General features: G+C 42.5%; 1 protein-coding gene across 2 annotated transcripts in view; it reads left to right on the top strand.

Moving 5' to 3' along the window:
- Nucleotides 1-24,002, top strand: part of Mapre2 (microtubule associated protein RP/EB family member 2) — a 141,877-nt gene that overhangs the window by 18,711 nt on the left and 99,164 nt on the right. For both annotated transcript variants that reach the window (XM_060377605.1, XM_060377604.1), the window contains exon 2: nt 6,549-6,610. The gene's annotated coding sequence lies outside the window, so the exon portion shown is untranslated. The remainder of the gene's footprint in view (nt 1-6,548; nt 6,611-24,002) is intronic.

Raw genomic sequence — 24,002 nt, 5'->3', positions numbered from 1 at the left:
CTACTGCCTTAGCACAATATCCTGGGAGTGCAAGAGAAACGGGGGAAGTGTCTAAAGGGTCTTCTTGCAGGTGAGGGCATGGCGGGGGGAAAGAGAAAATGATGAGAAAGGTGAGGAAACACTGAGTCAGAGATTTGTATCTACAAGGAGAGCCCGGAAGAGTTCCCGTAGGAACGTCATACGGCAGAGGAAAAACTCCTTCCAGAAAGCAGCCGGGAGGACCTCCAAGGGTGGTAGCAGATGAATTATAATTTGGGAACCAACTGGTATTTATAGAAAAAAAAATTGCAAAAATTTGCTGTAGCCGGATGTGGTGGCACTTAACCTGTAATCCCAACATTCAGGAGACAGAGGCAGGAAGAACATAACAAGACCCAGCCTCACAAGAGACGAGAGAGAGGGGCGGGGGGAAGAACGAAAGAAAAGAAAAGGAAAGAAAGAAAAAGAAAGAGAGAGAGAAAGAAAGAAAGAAAGAAAGAAAGAAAGAAAGAAAGAAAGAAAGAAAGAAAGAAAGAAAACACTAAGGGCCTAGGGTGGAGGTTCAATAGTTACTCCATGTCCTTGCAGAGGACCCATGCCCAGTTTCCAGCACCCATATGGTGGCTCACAACAGCCATAACTCCAGCTCCAGACAATGCAACGCTTGCTTCTGACCTCTGCAGGTACAGCTGTGCACACAGTATGCATATATACATGCAGACAAAGCACTCATCCACATAAAACATGAAAAAAAATGCAAAAAAAAAAAAAAGCAATAGATATGCTGGAAGGAAGCTCCTTAAAAACTTCCAGAGGGGCTGGTGAGACTCTTGATTGTTTGCTGGACAAGCATAGGGGCCTGGGTTCAAGCCCCAGAAACTACATAAGAAACCCAAGAACAGTGGTGTGCAAGCCTTTAATCCCAGTACTGGGAGGCACAGACAAGAGAATTCCCGGGCCTCACTGGTAGACTGGCTTAGCCTACTCAGCAAATTCCAGGCTACAGGGAGACCCCATCTCAAAGAGATAAGAGGGAGGGGCCTGAGGCATGACAACACCTCAGGCTTCCACAAACATGTGAAGACACAGACAGGTACACCCACATGTGTGTGTACCCACACATGCAAATATTTTCACACTGAGCATTTTGGTTAGACTTCCTCCTTTGAACGCCTTCTCCCTGACAGTGTGATTGGAGCTTCAACTTCTGCTACGCCCTTGAACTTCCCAGTCAGATGGAGTTTGCTAGGCGTCTCCCAGTCAAGAAACTGAGTCAGTGATACAGTTCCCAAGTGTGGATTCCTCTACAAGGGAAAGTTCACAAGAGAGGCACCCAGAGCAGTCCCAGGCTCTTCACGTGAGCTCGGACAGGAAAACTTGTGTCCAGAGGCCATGCCAACATTTCCACAGCTCCACTCAATCACCAACACGTTTCACACACTCTGTTGAAAGTATTGAGGGGGAAAAAAAGATGACAGTTTTTGAAAAAACACAAAGCACAATGCAAAAGGTCATCTATGTTTTAAGGGAGATCATGGCTGCCCTCCATATCAGTGTCCTAATAGCTCTGTTCCCGTGTCAAAGCCTTGCTGTGTTACCCTTGTAACACTTTGAATATGCTGCTTCCTTAGTGGACCGGAGAATAACAGACTAAAAGATGAAACACAGGGAAAACATGTCTTGAGATTCTACTGTGTCCCAAACACTGTTTGTATCGTAAGCTCTGATGTAAAACAAGAAACCAAAACTCTGGAGGCAACTTCCCTGTTTTGCTACATTTTGGTAGCAATCACTCAGAGAGCGAAAGGCTATTCTCTACTTTCTGTGTTTCCAATGACATAGGATTAGAAGTGGACAAAGGGTCGGCTTCAGCGGAGCGATTATAAAGAGCATTTTGTAAGGTTACAGTGAAGGCAGCATTTCTTATGGATGTAACTTGCCTTGTCCTTTCGAAATAATTTATTTTCACAGTACCACTCTTTTAAAAAAAATTCTAAAATAGAAAGGGCAATCTTAAAAATTATTTTTGTTCTGATCCACATGGGAAACAACAGATGGATAAGTGAGGATTCCAAGATGAGACAGTTATGCTTGAAGGACAAGAAGCAAAATTTGTAGCTATCTTCTGGGATTGTCTTTTCAGTGTATGGAAACCAAATCATGTAATCCCTGAGAAGCTTATGCCACCATTACCACCCTCAGAGTGTACCACCCAAATCCCTTTATCATAGAGCAATTTTTTTAAGTCCTTAAATATACAGCATGGATCATTTGGTAATTTGTCTTTCCTAAGGAGAATGACTCATACCAGACTTAACATCCAAGACCCAGCGTAACCTGACCTCCTCTGCCAGCACACATACCCTCCTCCATTGGTTTTTGGTTTCTCTGGTGCGTGCTGAGCCCTGTGTTTCCCGGCAGTGAGGCCCTGGGAGGCTCTAGGCTGCCCCTGGAGAGGCCACAATCCCTGCTTAAGACCGCTAATTGATGTGGTGCTTGCTGGAAGTTGGTATCAAGCGAGATCAGTCTCAGGATTAATAGCATGTGCCTCTCTGTCAATGTTTATGCGATGCCCTGTTCCTAGAGAGCTCTGGACCTCCCACCGGATAGAATCTGATCTGCAGCTGGAGCTGCTCAGTATCTCAGAGTGCAGTAGGAAGTGTGGGATTCTGGACACAACTCATTCTGAAGACCTGAGAGGAAGCCCAGGCTCAGGGCCCAGCTACGCCACCTTCTTGAAAAGGCTGGGAGCAGCCGGGGAGGCCTGATGCTCTGAGAACAGAATTGTTTGAGCTTGTGTAGATCAAAAGCTATATGGCCCTAGCTGCAAAGCAATGAAAGAATGATAAATTATCTGATGGCATGCATGACTGGAAATACTTTTACACCCATGTTTCCATCCTGATCAATTTCTTCTGTTCCTGTGCTTTTATGGCCAGGCATAAAGACAGTGGTCAATTGGGCTCAGGGGTAGAGAAGTCTTCCTAGGTGAAACAGATACTTTTCTGGAGTACTTTGGACATGAGATGCTGGAATTCTGAGTGCAATGAAAACAAAAGAAAGTGAGGGGGGGAGGATTGGAAATTTCTAGAGGGTAGACTTCTATAAAAACAGAAAATGTACTTTGTTCAATCCTGTCATGATTTGTATCCTAACAAATGTATTCAGGTTTGTTTGTTTGTTTGTTTGTTTGTTTCAATTAAAAAAAAAAGTCATAGAGAACTTTGTTTGTTCATATCCTTTGCTGCTTGTTTCTGAAGAAGAGTTACCCAGTGCTTAAAATAACAGAAGACTGCAAGTCTGTGTGATATGATAAAATGAGGAGCGTATTTTAGTCCAGTTTAGAAAGAGACAACCTGCCTTGTCCACAGAATCCAGCAAACAATAAAATTCTATTCTTATGTGGATAGCTGTGGAATTCAGAGGAATTCCTGCTCTGTGTGAACTTGAGGGAATATAGATTCCTTAAAGTGCATGAAGTATCAAACCAGTGTTTAGAACTCACTTTAGGTTTTTACTGTACACATTTGTGTCAATGCTTTGAATTTTGATGAAGAGTTGGGCAGGCAGGGGGCTAGAAAGATGGCTCAGAGGTTAAGAGCACTTATTGCTCTTGCAGAGGACTCTTAAGGTCAGGTTCTCAGAATCCTCACAGTGGCTCGCTGCTCTCTGTAACTCCAGTTTTAGGAGTTCTGAGACCCTTTCCTGACCTTCAGGGGAACAAGACACTCATAAACTGCACAGACATATATGCACAGGCAAAACACTCATTCGCATAATAAAAAAAAATACTTGGAGATGTAAATGTAGGAGGAAAATAGGAATACATTAGGAAAAACTTGAAAATATTCCATCAAGGAAATTCTTAGAAGCTTTATCCACATTGCTTTTATCAAATGCTAGGCCTTTTTAATTGTTCAGTCTCACAAACAGCATCCAAACAGTCTAGTTGGACTATTTGCCCTCATTTTGTATTGTTGCTGGCTTTCATTTCAGCTAGCCTAATAAATTACCCCATCCTAATGTCTTACCAGTTAACCTGCAACTACTTGGTACCTGGTGGCACGGCGCATCATCTCTTGTGCTCATGTCTCTCTCTGCCCTCCTTCTGTTAAATGTTTGTTCATATCCTTTGCCCAATTCCAGTTGATTTTTTTCTTGCTGTTGAGTTTTGCTATCTCATATAGTAGTTCTTTCTCAGACAGAGACAAATGTTATACTTCAGAATTTGCATTTATTTCTCCTTCATGTGGACAAAAGTTGATGATGATGAGCAACTTATACATTTTCTTTTAACAAACTGTAATTTTGATGTCAAGACTACGAATATTTGCTAGCCTCTGGATCCCAAAGATTTTCTTTTTCTTTGCCTACGCCTTTTTTCCCACAAGTTTCTAAGATGTATCAAAGGACTGGCTTTTAAGATTTATATATTTTACGTGCATGTGTGTTTTGCCTGCAGTCATATATGTGCTGTGTGCCTGCAGAGGCCACAAGAGAGCGTGGGATGCCCTGGAACTAGAGTTTTGAGCTGGATGTGGATGCTTGGAACTGAACCTGAGTGCTCTGTGAAAGCAGCAGGTGCTCCTACTCACTTGGCCATCTCTCTAGCACCAAGGGACTGGCTTTTAAGAGTCAAGGTGTGAGGAAAGAGAGAGTGGATGGTAAGGTCTGTGAAGGACAGCCCCTGCTAGCACCATATCTGACTGATAACCCTGAGCCTCAGTTGTGTTTATAAGATGGTTTTATCTAATAAAACTAAATTATGTAAAATCTGTGAGCTGTCTAGCACATCAAGGGTTCCATAGAGGATCTCACGGTTCTTCAAACTATGTTACCAAACAAGAGGTTGGATACCGAGCTCGGAGGCAAGAGCACAAGTTTATCTACAAACCAGATAATTAGCCCTTAGAAGATTCTGTCTCACCCATACAGATGACCTTTCTCTGTTTACTCAAAACAGCTAGTGACTAATTTCACAGCAGCTGTGACAGAGCTTGAAGAACCATGAGATCCTCTATGGAACTATTTTAATAAGAAGAAGCAAATGAAAATTTTACTGGGATTCAGTTAAGATTTCTAAAAATTTGGAAGACTTTAGAATGGGAGTCAAAGTTGATTAGAACTGGGTTTTTTTTTTAAGATTTTTTTTATTTATTGTATGAGTGTTCTTTCTGTATATACACCTGCACACCAGAAGAGGGCACCAGATCTCATAGATGGTTGTGAGCCACCATGTGGTTGCTGGGAATTGAACTCAGGACCTCTGGAAGAGCAGACAGTGGTCTTAACCACTGAGCCATCTCTCCAGCCCCTGAGAGAGTTTTAGTTTATTAACTAAATCTGAGTTTTAGTTTATTAAACTAGTATTAGTTTATAGAGATATATGAAATACCTCCCACAAAAGTAAATTTTGTTATAAAACATATAACATCTACCTGTTCTATGTAAAATTATATATATATATATATATATATATATATTTTCCCTATAGTGAGTTTATCTAAATTCAATTCTTAAAACCCAGCCTAGTCTACAGAGTGAGTTTCAGGACAGCCAGGGTGAACAAAACAAAAACAAAAATTCAGCAGCTGTCACCTGCACTTTTATTCATTTATCATTTTACTCTTTTCTTTTTTCACTACTTGTATATAAAACTATAAAATTACTCCCTAATCCCCCTTTGGAAATCAACAGTAGTACCTTTAGAACTTTGCCCAGGATGAATCTAATCATGTTAAATTTGCTGCAGATACATTATTTTTGTGTGTGGTTGGTTCTAGATACGGATCAATAGCGTTTCTGAGTTGGTCACAGACAGAAAACATGACAGATGAATGTTCAGCATGAAAATCCAGGTGGAAGCTGGGAGGGGCCATCTCCCACTTGCTGCTGGAGATGATAAGAGCGTGCTCACAGACACGGCAGGTCACTTTTAGCAGTATCTGGTAGGACCATCAGCAACCTCCCCAAGAGCCACAGATGTCCCCAGGGTGGGCCTCAGAGCCAGGACCTTCCAGACCTCTCAGCTCCAGAGTTGGATCTATTCTTCACTGACTGTATGGTTCAGCCCTAGTGTTTTGGAGGGCATGGTGGACTCAAAGAAAGCAAATAAGTTTCTGTTGGTTGTATGTATCTTTTCAGGTTTGACTAGGTGTTGCTCATAACACTTATGCTGTTCAAATTAGCCAGAGAAATTTTCAGCTAAACTAAGCCCACACTGATAGATTTTAAAAAATGTAATACAGTTTTTTAAAACTGCAAATTAGCCTGAGTTTGAGTAAGTCTGAACTCTAACTGATCTTGTCACGTGAAGCCCCAGTGGATACCCTGATTCTGGGTTACTTGAAGGCGCAGGACTTTATCACAGAGCACCATGTTAGGTAGATTTCAAGATAAAAATAATTCTTTTGTAGATCTGCTGTTATATTAAAATTTCAATTTTTCAAAGTAAAATCAGTTGGTTTTGGATATGTGAGGAGTATTTTTTTAAATTCTTTTTCCACTGCTCTGCAATGTTTTTATGACATTTTTTTTTCCTTCTTTTTTTTTTTTTTTCCCTCTTCCAGGGTCCCATTTCCCAGAGGAACCATTCATCTCAACAGCCAGGGAGAGAGCCTGGATGTTCAAAGTAAGATGTTACTATGATCTGTCCTGTAGATTCCTTGTTTGTGAATTAAATTGAAGCAATTGGTGCTACTGCCTAAATGACCAACTTATTTTAGAAATGCCACCACATGGCTCAAGCCAGTGTTTGCATAAATGTGCTTCACAGAGGCACCGATCTTCAAAAGATACCCTCCTTCCCAAGTGAATAGCTGTTAACAGACTCCTCTGAAATGTGCTCAAGCCAATTAAAGTTTAATTTGGGAGATCTTATTAGTGGTCACTGAAGAAAGAAATATCAAGACATGGTCAAAATAATACTGTGGTGTTTCTAGTTTGTTTTTTTTTTTAAACCAAGTTTTATTTGTTCTTGTTACGAATATAAGGTGAAACTTTGGGAGGAAGGAGGAAAGCAGGGGAGGGAAGGGTGGTACATGTTGGGTAAAGAGGAAGAGAGGGAAGGGAGAAAGGAGGAAGAGGGCAAAAGAGAAAGGGAGGGGGAGATGGGGATGATCGTGGAATGAATGCACATGCCATGACAATGGCAAAGCCCAGGCAAGCCCCTTTTTGTTTTCAGTTTCTGGTTTGTTTGAGACAGGATCATTTTGACCTTCAGCTGTTTCCCACTGGTACCCTAAATCTCGGCCTGAGAATGCCTTCAGAGTTCACCTCCAGGGGCTCCCTAAAGCAAAGGAACAATTAACTAAAATTCCACCAGATGGCAATATTTGGAAAGCCATTCAGGGAGATTTCAAAGCTATGTGCTGTAATTGTTCATGTGGGGAGTGGTCTCAGAGAGCATCAGGTCCTGGATTTTATCAGAAGTGGTCTCTTTTTCTCCATGATATTCAAAAAAAATGTATAGAAAGATGTGAGATGGTTGTATGTATTGTTTTCTTCTTTTGTCTTAACTTCTGGAATGCTAAAATTAGAAACCTCGTCTTAAAATGATTCTCTAAAAGGTATTGGCATGTGCTAAAGGCTCAAATCTGGGGGTAATTCTTCAGACACTGACACACATTCAGATCTCAAATCTGTGGTACGCTCACTTTCACCACTCATTGTGAGAAATGCTAAGGGTGATTGATATTGTTAAGAGAAAAGAATCTTGAATCTCCTCCCCTGTGGTTAGTTGCTTTGAAAGCGAGAGAACTTTACATGTACAGAATTGTCATTCATATTGGCTCGGGATGGTTATTGTTATCAGGGGTAAGGAGCAAAACCTTCTCTTTCACTCTAGTCATGTAGACATCTAGACCCTGAGTGTTACCTTGGGACCCAGCGCAAGCTTTAGAGCAGGAGAGGGTCAAAGAGTAGAATGGCAGCTAAGATCAATTGAACGAGGAAGGACCAAGAAGAGAAGCCTCCTGAACTTCCCCTGGACCAGTAGGAAGCCATCCCTGGAAAGGTAGGGAGTCCTGTGGAAATGAATCTTGTGTTATGGACACCTCTGGTGGGAGCACGTCGGCCTGGTCTGTCTGGGGTAATCCTGAATACCTACCAGTATAGACCAGCTAGCACCCCTATTTACCTTCAAAAAAACAAATGTCTCTCCATTGATGGTAAATCATGTCACCACCCTATATTCCTAACCCGCGTGGTTGAAGACATAATAAAAAAAGGTGAGCCATTAGCTAACTAGACTGTATCTCTTTATATATCTTCTATCTGGAGCTATGGAACAAATATATATATATATATATATATATATATATATTTAATTTACTTACTTCATTTTCATCCAAGTGGAATGTGGAGATAGCTTGTTCAGGAAAGTCCCTGCCTTGCAAGCAGGAGCCCTAGTACCCAAGTTAAAAATCCAGACATGGATTGCAGTGACGACTCAACACCTGAGGGCACTTGCTCTTGCGGGAAACCAGGTTTGTTCCCAGCATCCACATGGTGGCTCACAGCACCCCTAACTCTAGTTCCAAGGGATCCAGTGTCCTCTTTGACCACAGATACCACGTACACATGCGGTATACAAGCATACATGCAGGCAAAATACTCATACACAAAATAAAATAAATGTTTTTTAAATTAAAAGAAAAACTCATCAATCTTTGAAAAACAAAAGTCAAGTGTAGCGGGGCCACGCTTGTCATCACAGTGCTGAGGTGGCAGGACAGATGGGTCCCAAGGACTCATTAGCCAGTCATCCTCCTCTACCTGGCAAGCTCTGGGCCAGTGAGAGACCCTGTCTCAAAGATGGACCGAAGATGAATGGCTTTCGAGGATCAATACCCTAGGCTGACCTATGACCCCCACATGCAGGCATACCTGCACACAAATGCACACTCTCCTACTGCCCCACATTATCCCCCGCCCCTCCTGGTGCTATTTCTTGTTCCCTTAGTTACATTTCTGCTTTCATGCCATATATACATTAAATGATATAATGTGTCTGTGTAAAATCTAGGAAACACCAATCATAGAAAAATATGGCATCTGTGTTTGTGACGTAGACTTAGCTTGCTTAATACGATTATTCCCTCCTGCCTCCCCGCATCCATTTCCTGCAAACTGCAAGGTTTGTCTTTCTTTATGGCTAAAGGAACTCAAGCATGTACACAAACCGCATCTCCTTTATCAGTTCTGCTGCTGGTGAGCAAATGGTTTGGTTCCTTAGCCTAGCCGGTGTGGATACTGTTACAGTAAGCGCCGGAGTGCAAGTGTTCCTGTGATCTGTGGGCTTGAATCCTTCAGGTCAATGCCCAGGAGTAAAAAGGGCTCAGTTCTCTGACAGATTTAAGTCTCAAGAAGCCTCCAGCTGGCTTCTATAGTAGCTGCCCTACTGGACCATCCACCAGCAGCGTGCTAAGGGTTCCATGGTCTCACCAGCGTAAGCTGTGCTCTTAGTGACCGGCATTCTCATCGGGGTTGAGATGGAATGTGGATGTACTTACATTTGCATTTCTCTCGTGGCTAGGAAGTTGAAGATGTTTTTGTATGCTTATCGGCTGTCTGTATTGCATCCTTTGGCAACGGCCTGTTACTAGCTCATTACTGGTTGTGTTATTTGTTTGGTTTTTCAGTTCTTGGTGTGTTCTAGATATTAATCTTCTGTCAGATGTATAACTGGCAGGGATCTGGGAAGATGGCTCAGTGGGCAAAGTACTTGCTGCACACTATGAGGACCTGGGTTCAAATCCCCAGTGTCCACATCAAAAGCTGACATGATGGTACACGCCTGACATCCCGGCGCTAGTAGGCAGAGACAGGAGCATCCCCAAAGCTCCATGGCAACCAGGCTAGCCAGTCAGTGAGGAGCTCTGGGTTCGTTGAGAGACTGTCTCAAACACTAAGGTGGAGAGCAAAAGAGGAACACTTCCTAACACTTCCTAACAACACTTCCTATTGTTAACCTGTGGCCTCCAGCCACACACATACAGGCACACATCTACCATATACATACATAGCTACACGTTACACACACACAAATGAAAATGAAAAGTCCATGGAACTGATAAAGGTTTTCTCCCACTCTGTAAGCTGTCTCTTCATTCCATTAAAGGTTCCTGTGTTGAGGAGAAGCTTTCTAATTTCATAATGTCCCATTTGTCAGCTTTCAGCCTTATTTCCTGAACAACCAGAATCCCAGTCAGAAAGTCCTTGTTTATCCCTACATCTTGATGTCCTTGGTTGAATCTTCTCTCTCAGCTTTATCAGTTTCCCAGGGACAGAATTCTAGTATTGGTATCCTCAAGTCTCATACCATTTCTATAATTTTGAATCTAGTTTACCACATTTTTACCATAAAGAATAGTTTTCTAGCATACGGAGTTTGAGGCTATTATTTCCACATTTTAAAAATGTAAAATTACAAAGGAAATTTTATTAAAAAGAATAAATAATGTATTAGTAATATTGTCTTGATATACATGAAATTTACACATGAATGAACAATGTCCTTATTGCTCATTTATGAATGAACAATGTCCTTATTGCTCATTTAACCTGTGCCTAAAGTGAATGACTTATTTAGAGTTTCAGTCATTAGCAAAAATTGACTTTTTTCTTAAATTTTGACTTTATTAGAGCTAAAGATATGTAAATGAATGATTATAATAAAATGTAGGGAATGAGACTCATTAAAGGGGAAACCTAGTTAAAGTATTATGAATATTTTAGGGGTCATATGGGTAAACAGAAGTGAAATTTGAAAACTGGTTGATTTTGGATATGCAGGGATGAGGATGCTTCCTGTTCATTCCATAAACCTCTGCTGATGCAGAGAGAGAAGAGGAGGGAGAAGGGAGGGAAGAGAGAGAACATGAACCTATAAGCATAAGAAGTAGGCCAGCTTGTATTGCAGAAAGTGGGTGGGACTGAGTAAGGGGACATTCTTTCAGATAAGGGCTTTCTGTCACTCCTTTGGAGTCACTGACATGAGCAGTGAGATGCTTATTAAGAATGGAAGACATAAGATCGGCAAGATCTATGATCATGGCCCTAATGGGCTGATGACTGCCTAAGAACTGCAGTGTTTCCTGTATTTTGTGTTTTATACAGCAGAAAGAATTCTCAATGGCAGTCTAACTTGCTCATTTTTGAGATGGATATTCTTGACTGAGGAGAGCTAAGTGATTTGCCTAGAGTCTGATGGTTGGCTCCTGCTGGTTCTGATTCCCATTATTCTGTGCTCACTGTTGTAACTTTTTTTTTGTCTCATCTGTACCATTATTAGCTAATAAGAACTACAAAGAGAATAAACCTAAGCAATCAATACATGCTTTACCCATCTCATACAATAGCAAATTACTTCATAAAAAAAAAAATGTATGGTTTTTGAGACAGGGTTTCTCTGTAGCCCTGGCTATCCTGGAACTATTTCTCTCTCTCTCTCTCTCTCTCTCTCTCTCTCTCTCTCTCCTCCCCCCACCCCAAGCCAGCCTGCTGGGATTTAAGGCATGTGCCACCACCACCCAGCTTTTATTTAGAAATGTAAAGAGAAATGAACAGATGAGTTTTGGGAAACCATGGACAGTTAGGACACATTCTTACATCTACTACTTATACCTAGGACTCAGGAAAATAGTTTTGCCTTGCCAAGCCGCACACTCCTCAACACGAAGGTGTAATAAATACCTCCTGACTGTTGTGAGGTTTAATTAGAAGTAAAATGTCCTGGATATGTCATGGACACTGCAGAAATCTTTTCTCTCCTCTTCCCTTCTACATCTGCTACAGCTTCAGAGGGTCCCATTTGTTGGTTAGTGAGCTTAACTTGTGAGTCTCACAAGAAATGAACGGTGGGCTGAGAGGGCAGCCACAGAACTCTCTGGAGCAGAGCTCTGTGTTCTTGTTTCAGGCCTGGTAAATTTTGCTTAAGTAGAGAGGAGTTTCTGCCCACAATTCCTTGCTCTCCTCTTCTTCGGTAGCCTGGAACGCGTGGTCTGTGAGCGTGTTGGCAGACCTGAAGAATTCATTCGTCCTCGTGTGATTTACTTTGAAATGGTTTGTCAAGTAATTTAGAAGGGTGGATGACTAAATAAAGACAACGTGGGGCTGGAGAGATTGCTCAGTGGTTAAGAGTACTGTCTGCTCTCCCAAAGGACATGGGTTCAATTCCCAGCACCCACATGGCAGCTCACAACTGTCTGTAACTCCAGTTCCAAGAGATCTGATACCCTCACACCAATGCATATAAAATAAAATTAAATAAGTATAAAAAAATAAAGACAATGTAGACAATGATAACAATTTCTCAGTACAGCTGGTGCGCATGAATGTTCTTCAGAATCTTGTATGTTTTCCCATTTATTTGGGAATAGTTAAAAATCTACCAGCTATTTATTTAAAAAATATAGACTGAATATTAATAGACCTTTCACTACCTCTCAATCACTGTGTAGGGACCAAATGACACATCGGGGGTTATCAGGAGAGGAGGTGATCATGAGCAGGTGGTCCCATTACCTGCGGCCAAAGTGTTGGGGTAGAAGTGAAGGGTACTGCGGGTACCCTTAGCAGAAGCAACCACGCTCAAGCTCTTCTGAAAAGGCTAGACAAGGCTTCCAAGCTCAGTGACATCCAAGTTCAGTCCAAAGGGAAAGGAGGGGTATCCAGGTATGTGGGGACATTTAGAGAAAGGGAATGTTGGTAGAAAAAGCAGCAACTTCAGAAGATCTATAAAAAAATAAAGGAGCCATGAATCGTGTGGCTGTAGTGAAGAGAGAGCCGGGCAGAGCTGAGAGGACAGAGCCGGGATAGAAAGGTCACGAAGTAACACAAGAATAGACAAAGAAATCCAGGTGAAAGTTAGTGAGCCTCTGGCAATGGTGGCTGCCTGGAGCGAGGGAAATGGGTGTGAAAAGCAGGAGTCAAGGGTTCATTCACATAGTCAACAAATGGATATAGTTTGATTTTTAAAAGATTTCACTTATGTACTTCAGTGGGGTAAGCCATACCACAGCACCCATGTGGAAGTCAGAGAAAAACTTGTGGGTATTAGATCTCTTTTACCATCTAAGTTCCAGGGACCAAACTCAGGACTTCAGGCTTGGTTGTAAGTGTGTTTACCTGCTGAGCCATCTCACTGGCCCAGCATTGGAAAAAGTTTAGAAGATGCTTGGTGGTAACAGTTGCACAATGTGAATCTACCCTAATGTTACAAACTATATGCTTAAGAAGTGGTTAATATGGTGAAAAGTTATGTGACATATATAATATATATACATGTATATATTGATATTGTAGATAAATAGGGAGATAGATGATTTGTAGATGATGATGATGAGAGAGATAGATAGATAGATAGATAGATAGATAGATAGATAGATAGATGATGCAGTTTTAGAGAAATCAAAATAAGACAGGAAGAGAGACCAGTAAAGATTAGCTATAAACAGAAAGACCAGAGCCAACTTTGGATCATGAAAGCCAAGGAAAACCAGCTTTGCAACAATGAGCAAAGGGGAGGTAAAGTCCAAATGGTGCTTTGAGGCTAAGTAAGAAGATGAAGGGTGGGACCGGGAGGGGAGGAGGGAGGAGCTTATGGGGGGATACAAAATGAATAAAGTGTAATTAATAATAATAATAATAATAAAATAGTGATAAGAAAAAAAGATGATAAAACATGCTTGTTGGTTTAGTGACGAAGAGATCTTGCTAAGTGATATTTCCCATGTTCAGAGTGGAAGCCAGATGCCAGGAAGTTGAGGAGGGGAGAAGAAAGCAGGCTACAGAGGGTACAGGACTCAGGGAATTATGCGGAAGAGAAAGCAGAAAGATTTTAAGAGCCAGAGGAGATGGATGACACCAAGGAAAGTATCTCCCAGACACAACAGGATACAGGAGGACTGATGCACAGATGGACTCACAGACTGACACACAGGACATGCACAAGTTCAAGATGGGGTCCCAGCACTGAGATGGGGAACTGCATGCAGGCTCCCACCCCTAACCAAGAGGTATCTCAATTGACAGCCACTTGCAAAGGAAAAAAATATTTTGCTCCAATAGAATCTCATTATTGACGTCTTAACCACATTTAAAGGTAGGCTCCATGCCCAGCATGACCAACACAAAATTAATTCAATGATATTTTTGTAGACTTTTTGTCTCATATTTCTTTGCTTGGGCATTATTTTGTCTATTGGCCTTTTGCCTGTGCATCATACTTTCCATTCTTGTGTTTCCCTGGTGTGTGTGTGTGTGTGTGTGTGTGTGTGTGTGTGTGTTTTAGTCTTTTCCCTTTCTTTTTCAATCTTGGTTTGCTTTGGTTTTTGTCTGTTTGATTTTTTTTGCCTGTTTGTTTTTTTCTAAAGAGAGAGAAAAATGGTGTTGAGTAGGTTGGCTGGAGAGGTGGGAAGGATCAGGAGTGGGAAGCCCTAAGCAAAATATATTGTATAGAAAATTTTTTCATTAAAAAAAAAAAGAAAGAAAAAAAAACAGTGGTTCTCAACCTTTTTAATGGTGCTACCCTTTAATATAATTTCTCATTTTGTGGTGTTCCCCAACCATAAAATTATTTTTATTGCTACTTCATAACTGTAATTTTACTACTGTTATGAGTTTTAATGTATATATCTGTGTTTTCCGATGGTCTTAGGCAAACCCTTGAAAGGGTCATTTGACCCTCAAAGGGGCTGCCACCCACATGCTGAGACAGAGGGTAGGTTAAGATGTCTCTTAAGATCTTTGATTATAAAGATGAGGACAAGGAGGGGCGCTGTAGAGAGGAATATGTAAGATGAGGCAGAATCAAGGTATTCAAGTGCTCACAGAAAGTCAGAAAAGAAGCATTTCAAAAGGTACAGATCTGGTCTCCGAGAGCAAGAGGGCGCATGTCATTGTTACAATGAACAAGAAACAGTGAGATGGCTGTCAGGCGCTGCAGTTGTTGATCAGGGCAGCTGGAAACTTGGGCCGAGTCCCATGCCTTGAGTAGCTTGTGTGAAGTCAGGGGAAAGCCATCTGAGAAGGAGAAGCTGATGGACACTGGGAGAAGGTGGATACAGGGACAACAGAGAATTCAGAAGTACTGAAATGACTGGCTGATGAGGGACAGGGCCTGACAAGGGAAACAGTGCACCACGAGGAAACATCAGTGGTGCTGCTGGACTGCATAGGTGGCTTCTCAGCTGGGCTCAGCAGTCCCCTTGAGATACACAGACCTGGCAGATGCCAGCTTCAGATGCTCCTCTATGAAGAGACGTGGACTCTGCTCACAGATGTGATTTTTAGCAACCTCAGACTTTTTTTTTTTTCTTTAAGACATTGTTAAGAGCAAACTAACAGGTTAGGAGTTGCCAGTTATTTGGCTTGTAATGAGATTAATAATGACAGGCTGGAACTAATTCACCAGAGTCCTGTGCTGATTATAGAGGATACTGAAAACTATCCTCCCGCATATGTGAAGCCAGTTGTGCTAATGAATGTTTGTAACCCTGGCACTCAGAAGGTAAGGCAGGGAGATCAGGACTAGGAAGCCAGCCTTAGCTACATAGTATAACCCAATCTCATCAAATCGAAAAGGCTGAGCCTGGAAAAATGGTTCAGGGTTTAAGAGTCCTTGCTGCTCTAGCAGAGGACCCAAGTTTGGTTGCCAGCACCAATGTAACTGGCAAATTCCTGTTGTGAGGAGATCTGAGGTCCTTTTCTGGCTTTCTCAGGTACCTACACACACATACACACACACACACACACACACACACATACACACACACAGAAACACACAAAAAATTATAAGGGCTGGTGATACAGCTCAGTGGTAGAGTGCCTACCCAGCATGAGCAAGGCCAGGACTTTAGCTCCCAGAACTGCAAAATGAAACAGTAACAAATTTCTTAATAGTTTACTGCGCTGAGCACTTAGGGCCCTAAAGGCACATGCTGCTGCGCTGCATGTAGAAATAAACTTGTCAACTGCTCAGCAAACTTCCAGTGGCACAGATGCCTTCATAGATTTTTTATTGTTTGCATGCAGAACCAGGATCTAGGTAAGCAGTAGTCTAAAATCAGTGCCATCGGCAGATTCTAGCCAGGTTCTCCTCCCCGGTGAGCTGCAGAAGCAGAAGGAATACTACTGATAGTCACAAGTTGATGCCTGCAAGGCTGCATCTGTCAAAAGCCCCATCCAAAAAGTGCATCCCTTTAGCTTACTGCACTTTTTTACTTGCCAGTAAAAACAAGTGAACCAATGAACAGGTATGAGAAACTCTAACCCTACAGCATTTGTTTTCTCTGCTGATACCCCTTGAAATTCAGAGAGCAGAGCTGCTGAGCTGGCTTGCCGTGATGGAACACATCCTGTGTCTGTGTTGTCTCGTTTGGTAGCCTCTAGCCATGTGTGGCCATCGAGGATGCCAAGTGCAGCTGTGGAACTCGTGAATCTGGGGCTTTTAGCTGTGAAATTTTTAGACTCTATTAAATGGTGATTAATTCACTGTGATCCACATGCGACCAGTGGCTCCTATTTTAGACAGAAGCTATATAAACGTGTGTGTGTGTGTGTGTGTGTGTGTGTGTGTGTGTGTGTGTGTGTGATGTTTCTCTGTGCTTTTGAGATATTCTCTCACCTAGTCTATCTGCTTAGGCTAAGCTGGCTGGCGGTGTCCAGGGATCCATCCGTCTCCAAGAACTGAAATGATAAGCATGCACTGCCACAATGCACCGTGGCTTTATGTGGGTTCGAGAGACCAAACTCAGATCTTTGTATTTCTGTAGCAAGAACCTTACTGACCAAAGCTCCTTCTTCGATCCCAGAAGCAAGCTTAGACAGATCTGGGATTTTGAATATAGACTGTGAATAGTGCCAACCCAGGAAGCTCACTCCAGACTGATGGCCACCCAAGTCTGGGAAGAAATGGGTAGCAAAGGGATCCTGCTTGGTATAAAAGTGCATGCCTGGTAGAGAAACAGACTTGAGAACCAGTAGCCATGGTGGACTCATTGTCATTTCTGCCTGATTACCAGAGTTCTCTGTACAAAGAGCAAAACTGGAGAGAACAGATTTGATTTGATGCCTACTGTGTACCAGCATTCTGTAGCTATGAAAGTCTACTCAGCATGACCTCCTGTGCCATGCAGTTGTGGCCATGGATGCCTGCTGTCCATTGCGTATCTTGCGCTGTCCATCCCCTGTGCCTACTACTTCATGGCCTCCGTTTTACATTTGCCTTTTCCTTCCAGTCCTCATTCAGCCGCTGTCTGACCTTGTGCACCGTCTAGTCCTTTGCCATTTGTTTCCCGTTGTGTCATGAGCAGTTTTGTGTGCTACTGTGCACATTGAGGACTGCAGCTTTAATGGCTGAAACACGGTTTACAGCATCACGAACCAGCATTTAGCCACTGAGCATTGTTTGCTATATGGAGCCCATTTCAAAGCTAATGTGTGTGTACTGTAAACATATAGGTAGTAAGGGGTTATATAATGCCCCTGGGTGGGTTCAGACCTGTCGACCCTCACATCCCCTGTGAATTCAGTGTTTATTATATCATGGCGTCCTGATTGGATATTACTTCTGATTTTAAAAACTCTTCACAAACCTTGTTTTTACCTTTCTAGCATAATATTCTCCTAGCAGTAGATGACATGTCCTACTCCTTCTGCAGACACTGGGTATTTGACACACGCTTTCTGAGTTCTGTAGAGTCTGTACATGGGCCGGGGATCAGGCTGCCTGGCTGCTTGTACTGTCGATGATGCAGACTGTCAGCATCCCTTACCTCAGATATCCCTCGGCTTCAAATGGGTACATTCATGCGTCGTCTGTGTTCTGACACTAGCTGGGCCTCAGTGTTAAGACAGTGCTTCCCAAGAGTGACAGACTGTCAGGTTAAGAACCAGCTGCTCTGGAGGACTTACATAATAGCTCCCAGAAAGACTTGATCCTAGGCCGTTGTGACTTGTTATCAGTCAGCCTGATTCTAATGCTGGCTTATTATTGTTATGACTCTGAATGTACTTGCTAGTACTGTCTCATAGAATTCTGGCATTTTTGTTGTTAGTTTTGCTCCCAGGGAGTGATATATCTCAGGCCCATGTAGCATTTGGTTTATAAAGTAGACAGGACCATTAGCGTCCTCTTCCACAATTGGTCTAAAGATGAGCTTCCCTTGGTTTGCATAAAATATGAGTTAGCTGCTTCCAACATTGTGTAATGACATTATTACTTCCAGTGAGGAGCCACAAACATCTCTAATGATGTCTTGGAAAGAGACTATACAAGCACTTCGGGTTCCTGCTTAGGACAACATAGTCCCCACATTATAAAACAGAACTTAATGGATTCGGTGATGCTGATTTATTTAAAAGGACAGTTTTGAAAGCTGATGTTTTCATTGTGTATTAAGATATCAAAATTTAAAGCATTTTTAAATTTTAATCCCATTTAAGAAAAATTATTTTGGATTATATTGTTAGAAAGGGAGAACTGTGGTTGGAAAAACTGGTGTTGCCAGCGCAAAGCATGGAATCGTTTGCCTGCCTGTTGTTTCACCATGCTTGCAACCGTTAGGGAATCGGGGTTCTTTTATTATGCTCACAAAAAGCTTTGAGAATAGATTTTGAGTTCAGGCCGCCTTTGTAAAGTAACAGGTAACAAGGAGAAATGACTTTCTAGTCATAAGTCATCTCAAGAAGTTGAGAAAGCATGAAAATAATACAGGATTGAGAAAGTAGGAAAAGCTAGGCCATGGTCCCAACCATCAGAGTGCTCTAAAGTTTGTATTTTTAGGGGATGGGGTAAATATCAAACAAAATGCAAGTACCCTAGAAAAACTGACAGTTTATACTGCAGCCTGGCCAAGGGTGGTAACTCCTAGCTGTAATCCCAACACTCAGGAGGCAGCAGTAAGCTGAGCCCTCAGATCTGAAGCCAGTCTGATCTACAGGAAGATCCTGTCTTAAAAAGAACAAAGCAAAGACAAAACCCCAGAAGTTGCATTTAAGTATGTTTTGCTTCTGCCTTCTGGAGTTCTTCTCCTGAGTTTGATCTGGTTGTACTACTGTGTGCATGTGTGAGAGCGCCACAGTGAACCACAGTAGCAGGTGTAGCTAGTACATGTTAATAAAATTGAGGCAATCTCTGAAAAACAAGGGGGGCAAGCATCATGGTAGACACCAGTTATAAGGACACAGAGACATGAGGAGTGTGCATGTGAGACCAGCTACACAGCAAAACCCTGTCTCAGAAAAAAAAATCATCAAGCAGAAACAGGAGAAAATCCATCATAGTTTTAGCAACATAGATGGGAACCAGAGACGGACAAAGTTCTGGAAGATGGAAAGGCTACTGGGTTATATTTCTAGGTAAATAAAAGGAGCGCAGGCCTGGGGCGATGCCCTAGGGACTGGAATTCAGTTCCTACAAGCCGTATCAGATAGCTAACAACTTTCTGTAACTTCAGTTCCAGGAACTCTCTTGCCTGTTCTAGCCTTCCTGGATGCCACACTGACACAGTGCACATACAATGAACACACACAAGATATGCAACACACACACACACACACAACATGAAAGCTATCAAGTGGACAAAGAGGAGTAGAGACTAAAGAAAGAAGAAGCTTTGAATGTGACCAAAGTGCATGATATGCTTGAAAGAATTTGTCTTTAGAGATCCGAACTCTATATGCAATGAATACATATTGATTCCACTTAAAGGTTAAAAGTATTTCTACAAATAACATTAAAAGGATAGGCAAAAGATAATTGAGTTTACTTCAATAGAAAATACTCTGTTAAAAAAAAAAGGAATAGATGGTATATGAAATTTTAGGAGAGGCAGTTTTTCGTTTTTGTTTAATTTGTTTGTTTGGTTGGTTGGTTGGTTGGTTGGTTGATTTGATTGGTTGTCCCAAAACAGGGTTTCTCTGTGTCACCCTGGCCATCCTGGAACTCACTCTGTAGACCAGGCTGACCTGACCTCTCACTCAGACATCTGCCTGTCTCTGCCTCGTGAATACTGGGATTAAAGGCACACACCACCACCATCTGGCTAGAGAGGTGGTTTTAACCACAGAAGAATTAAGCATAGACATAATTAAAAGTTGTGAGTTCCTGAACATGAAAAGGTGGAGAAGTAGGAAAGAAGTTTCCTATTCATGTTTTAACATGTGTGTGTTACTTTTACAAATCACAGATGAAAGGTTTCTCTACATATATGCTAGAAGTAAGGGAGAATATAGAGACTCTTCAGTTTTTTCGCTTTTCTTCATTTCAGGTAATATGAATCTCGTGGAAACAAAGAGGCAACTGGAAAAGAATTTGATAGAGTTGGCTGAGTAGATCATTGAATTGCATGATTTTGTAAAGGAACACAGCAAACATGCATAACATCTGCAGACTTACTGAGGGGGAAATTAGAGTTAAATCTCTGTATAAAAAGATGCCAGGGATAACAGGCCTACTTCCTAATTTACTGATATTTTGAGGCTCCTTTACCAGTAGTATTTTTCTAGGATGTCTGGAAAATCGAAATACAAAAGACAGTGACTTTGATAGGTAACATTTGTTACCTGGGCAAACATCTGCTGCAGGAATGTGATGTCCCAAATATGGCTTACTTGTGTTACGTATCACACTGCTACATATCATAGCATTCATGTCATTCCAAAGGTCTATCTTAGGCCGTAGTAAAGATTATGTTAGATAATATATTTGTTTTGGAGACAGAGTCTCACGTAGCCCAGACTGGCACTGAACTCACGTCTCTCCTGCCTAACTCTTTGGAATGCTGGGATTACAGGGGAGAGCCTCCATGACAGTTGTAGCATCATCTTTAATCAAAATCTTCCAATAACAAAGCATTGGTAGGCAGTAGGCAATGTCTGTCGCTCAGTCAGGTAGCTTTCGCTGACTTAACTTGTGAGTACCCCGTCTCACTGTTGCTCAGGCTGGCCTGGAACTTGTGATAACCCTCCTCCTTGTCACCTTCCCTGAGATTACAGAGGTGTGCTTGAACCCCAGGTTCTGACTGACTCTTGGGCTTGGTTCACTCTTAGGCCTCTTCCCGTGATATAAATGGCCATGCGATAAAATCAGAGGATGGAAATAAATTATTCCTTTGCTTGTAAAAAGGGAAGGGGGAAATCAAAAGAAAAGTGGTGAGTCTTGGGGGATGTTAGGACATTGCTTTTACATCTTTTTTAGGACACCCAGCCTCTCATCTTGGTATTATTAGCAAAGTTGTATTTCTTCCCTTAATCGGAATGCATTCTTTGTGGAGTATTTGTACAGGGCATGACATAAGCACGGATCTGCAGCTGTTTCATAATCACTGTGGAGCCCGTTGGCTGTGCTCCACAGCACCATGTCCAAACCTCAGGAACAGTGTTCAAGTGATGTGAGTGTGGGAGGGGCCTGCTCTGCCCTGGTTGCTTACCCAGAGCCTAGCGCTTGCTTTGTGTGCAGAATAGGAGGCTGCTGTCCCTCTGCTGTGTCCAAAGTGACCCGCCAGAGAAACTTGTTTTGGTTTGGTTTGGTTTGGTCTGGTTTTTTTTTAACTTGTCATCTAGCATACTCTCTGTGGAACTTAAGTGTTCTAGCCATCAGCAGGAAATAGCAATGTTTTGAGTCCTTATTTCTCCCAACCAATAGTTTCCCATGAATTTTAAAGCTGTTTTAAGCTGCAGAAAGACATTGTGATTCTGCCTTTAATGATGTAATCTGATTATAGTCAAAGCAGTTTTAAAGATGAGGCTGTGGTGGCTGAACAGTCCAGGCTCTTTCTTCCCCTCTCAGGAGAAAATGACGGCTGTATGTGTACATCGTTGTAATTCATTCGGCTAACTTGCTGCCATCTCCCTTGCTTCTGAATAAAGCAACTAAAGTTCTTTCCCAATGGCACTTAGCAGACAGGGCCCAACGGAGAAATGAACAGTTTCTACCCAAACACTCATGGAATAAATAGAGGAGAGTTGCTAATGCTGATTTCTGGAAGTAGAGCTACTGCTTCTCATTCAAAGGCCACCACATGTAGTGTCATGCTTATCCTGAACAGTTGGGCAGGAGTAAATTCTATAGTAGTTGTTTAAGTCTGGAAGTGCTAAGGTAAGGATTGGAAAGATTATATTGAAGTGACAGGAGACCACTGAAGATATCTTTAAAAGAAGGGAAGGAATGTAGAGGTGACGTGGAGTTTGATTGAGAAGAAAGGAAGAAACTCTCCGGAAAGACTCAGGAGCTGCAGGAAGAGGGGACTCAAAGTAGCCTGTGAGGTGTGGGAGAGGGAAGGAAGGGATACCCATGGTGGGATGAAGGGACAGCTAGAGTGATGAATCAGGGAGACACAAGAGCAAGCAGAAAGGACCAGAAGGATCAAAACTGAGCACTAGTTGTGAGTCCAGCTCAGAAGGCCTGAAAATGGCCAACAAGAGGAAAAGAATTCTTGTTAGGTGTGTAGAAACCAGCGTGGCCCAGCTAACTCATGTTTCTTGTCTGGGAAGTAAGTGGGAGACACTGGTTAGGAATATAGACACTGTACCATGGACCCAGGTGCCTCTGGAAAGACCAGTGGAGCATTAATTTTTTTTTCCCTGTGCTATTGTGGCAGGTTCCTTCCCTGAGCAATGCACGCGGCCACCAGAAGCCTGTTTTCTGTTGCCACCACCAGAGCACTTGGCAGCACTACAGAAAACCCAGTGTTGCCCACAGCCCTTCACCTGAACCTAGGCCCTCTTCTTCTCCACGCTGAGATGACTCAGCAACCTCCCAGGGCCTTGGCATCCAGATGTAAGCAGAAAACAGTGTCTCTCTGATGTTAGATTCCAGAGCCGTGAGGTGTACAGCCTGGAGAGGAGAGGCGGAGCTGGGTTCCTCCTCGGGGACTCATGCCACGCTTAGCAGCCTTCAACCACTAATGCAGTCCTGTGGCTCATGCTGGGCACTTTCAGGTCTAAGTACGTCAATGATTTTAAGCTCTAGATACTTGAAGGTTGGACTTATGAGGCTGACTTTCTTTTCTGTAGGTTTTTCTGTCTGGTTTGATCTTCTACATGAGCCCCAGGACTCAGTTCTCGGGTGCTGATTTCTTTTCTTTTTTGACATTTGTGCTTTAACAGTCCTAGGCTGTGGATGTAGGAAGTGAGAAAGCAGCGTGTGTGTTATATATCAAAGATGGCCACCAGAATGTGCGAATGACATCCCTCCTCTTGGGGACATATAGCACCTTCCTCTTAGATCCTAGTGCATCTTTCTGGCTGCCTGGATCAGGTGTTGTGGAAATGATGTGCTCTGATTTCCAGAATCCCCTCATGTCTGTGCCTGTGGACCTCAGTGGCTGTGCTATGAGGGAGTCCATGTTTTGTAGAAAGGCCTTGTCTTTGTGTTCTAGCCTTAGCTACAGCTAAATTGCTAGCAAAAAGACACTACTCACCAGTCACATGACTGAGGAAGCCTCAGCTGACTTCAGTGGTCAACTGCCTTTGACTGCATCTGTGTGAGGCACCATGACAACATCCTAGCCAAGCCTAGTCAACCTCAAGATTTACCAGCAACAATGAAATCCGGCTCTCCTTTAACCCAGTAAATAAATGCGTATAACCCAGTAAATAACCCAGTAAATAAAATGCTAACTGGTTGTACTACAGCAGAGAAGCAACAGGGTACTGCTGCATGAGAGAACATCTCACTATTTGCTAACTTGAAGTAATGATTTTGTTATTCTCATGGCTTGGAAACCATCTATTAAAGAGGGTAACCGTTAGGCAAGTGTCCCTGATCCAGGTGACCATGTAGCTTGGCCTTGGTGACAGTCACATCTTTGGATCCCTACCACTATGTGGAGTCTCCCCCACTTTCTTTTCTGTATCTCCCCATGGCATCTCATCCTCAGGGGCTCCACACATAGCATGTAGTTTCATGGCATGGTTGATCCCAGGTAATCTGGCTTCAAACGACTCAAGTAAAAGCTGCTACCAGGTCTCGGTCTAGGCCAAGCATAGGTTGGCATTATATCTACCAAACTCTATTG

This window comes from Meriones unguiculatus, chromosome 2, assembly GCF_030254825.1.
Source record: "Meriones unguiculatus strain TT.TT164.6M chromosome 2, Bangor_MerUng_6.1, whole genome shotgun sequence".
Taxonomy (NCBI): domain Eukaryota; kingdom Metazoa; phylum Chordata; class Mammalia; order Rodentia; family Muridae; genus Meriones; species Meriones unguiculatus.
This window is presented reverse-complemented; position numbering and strand designations above follow the sequence as displayed.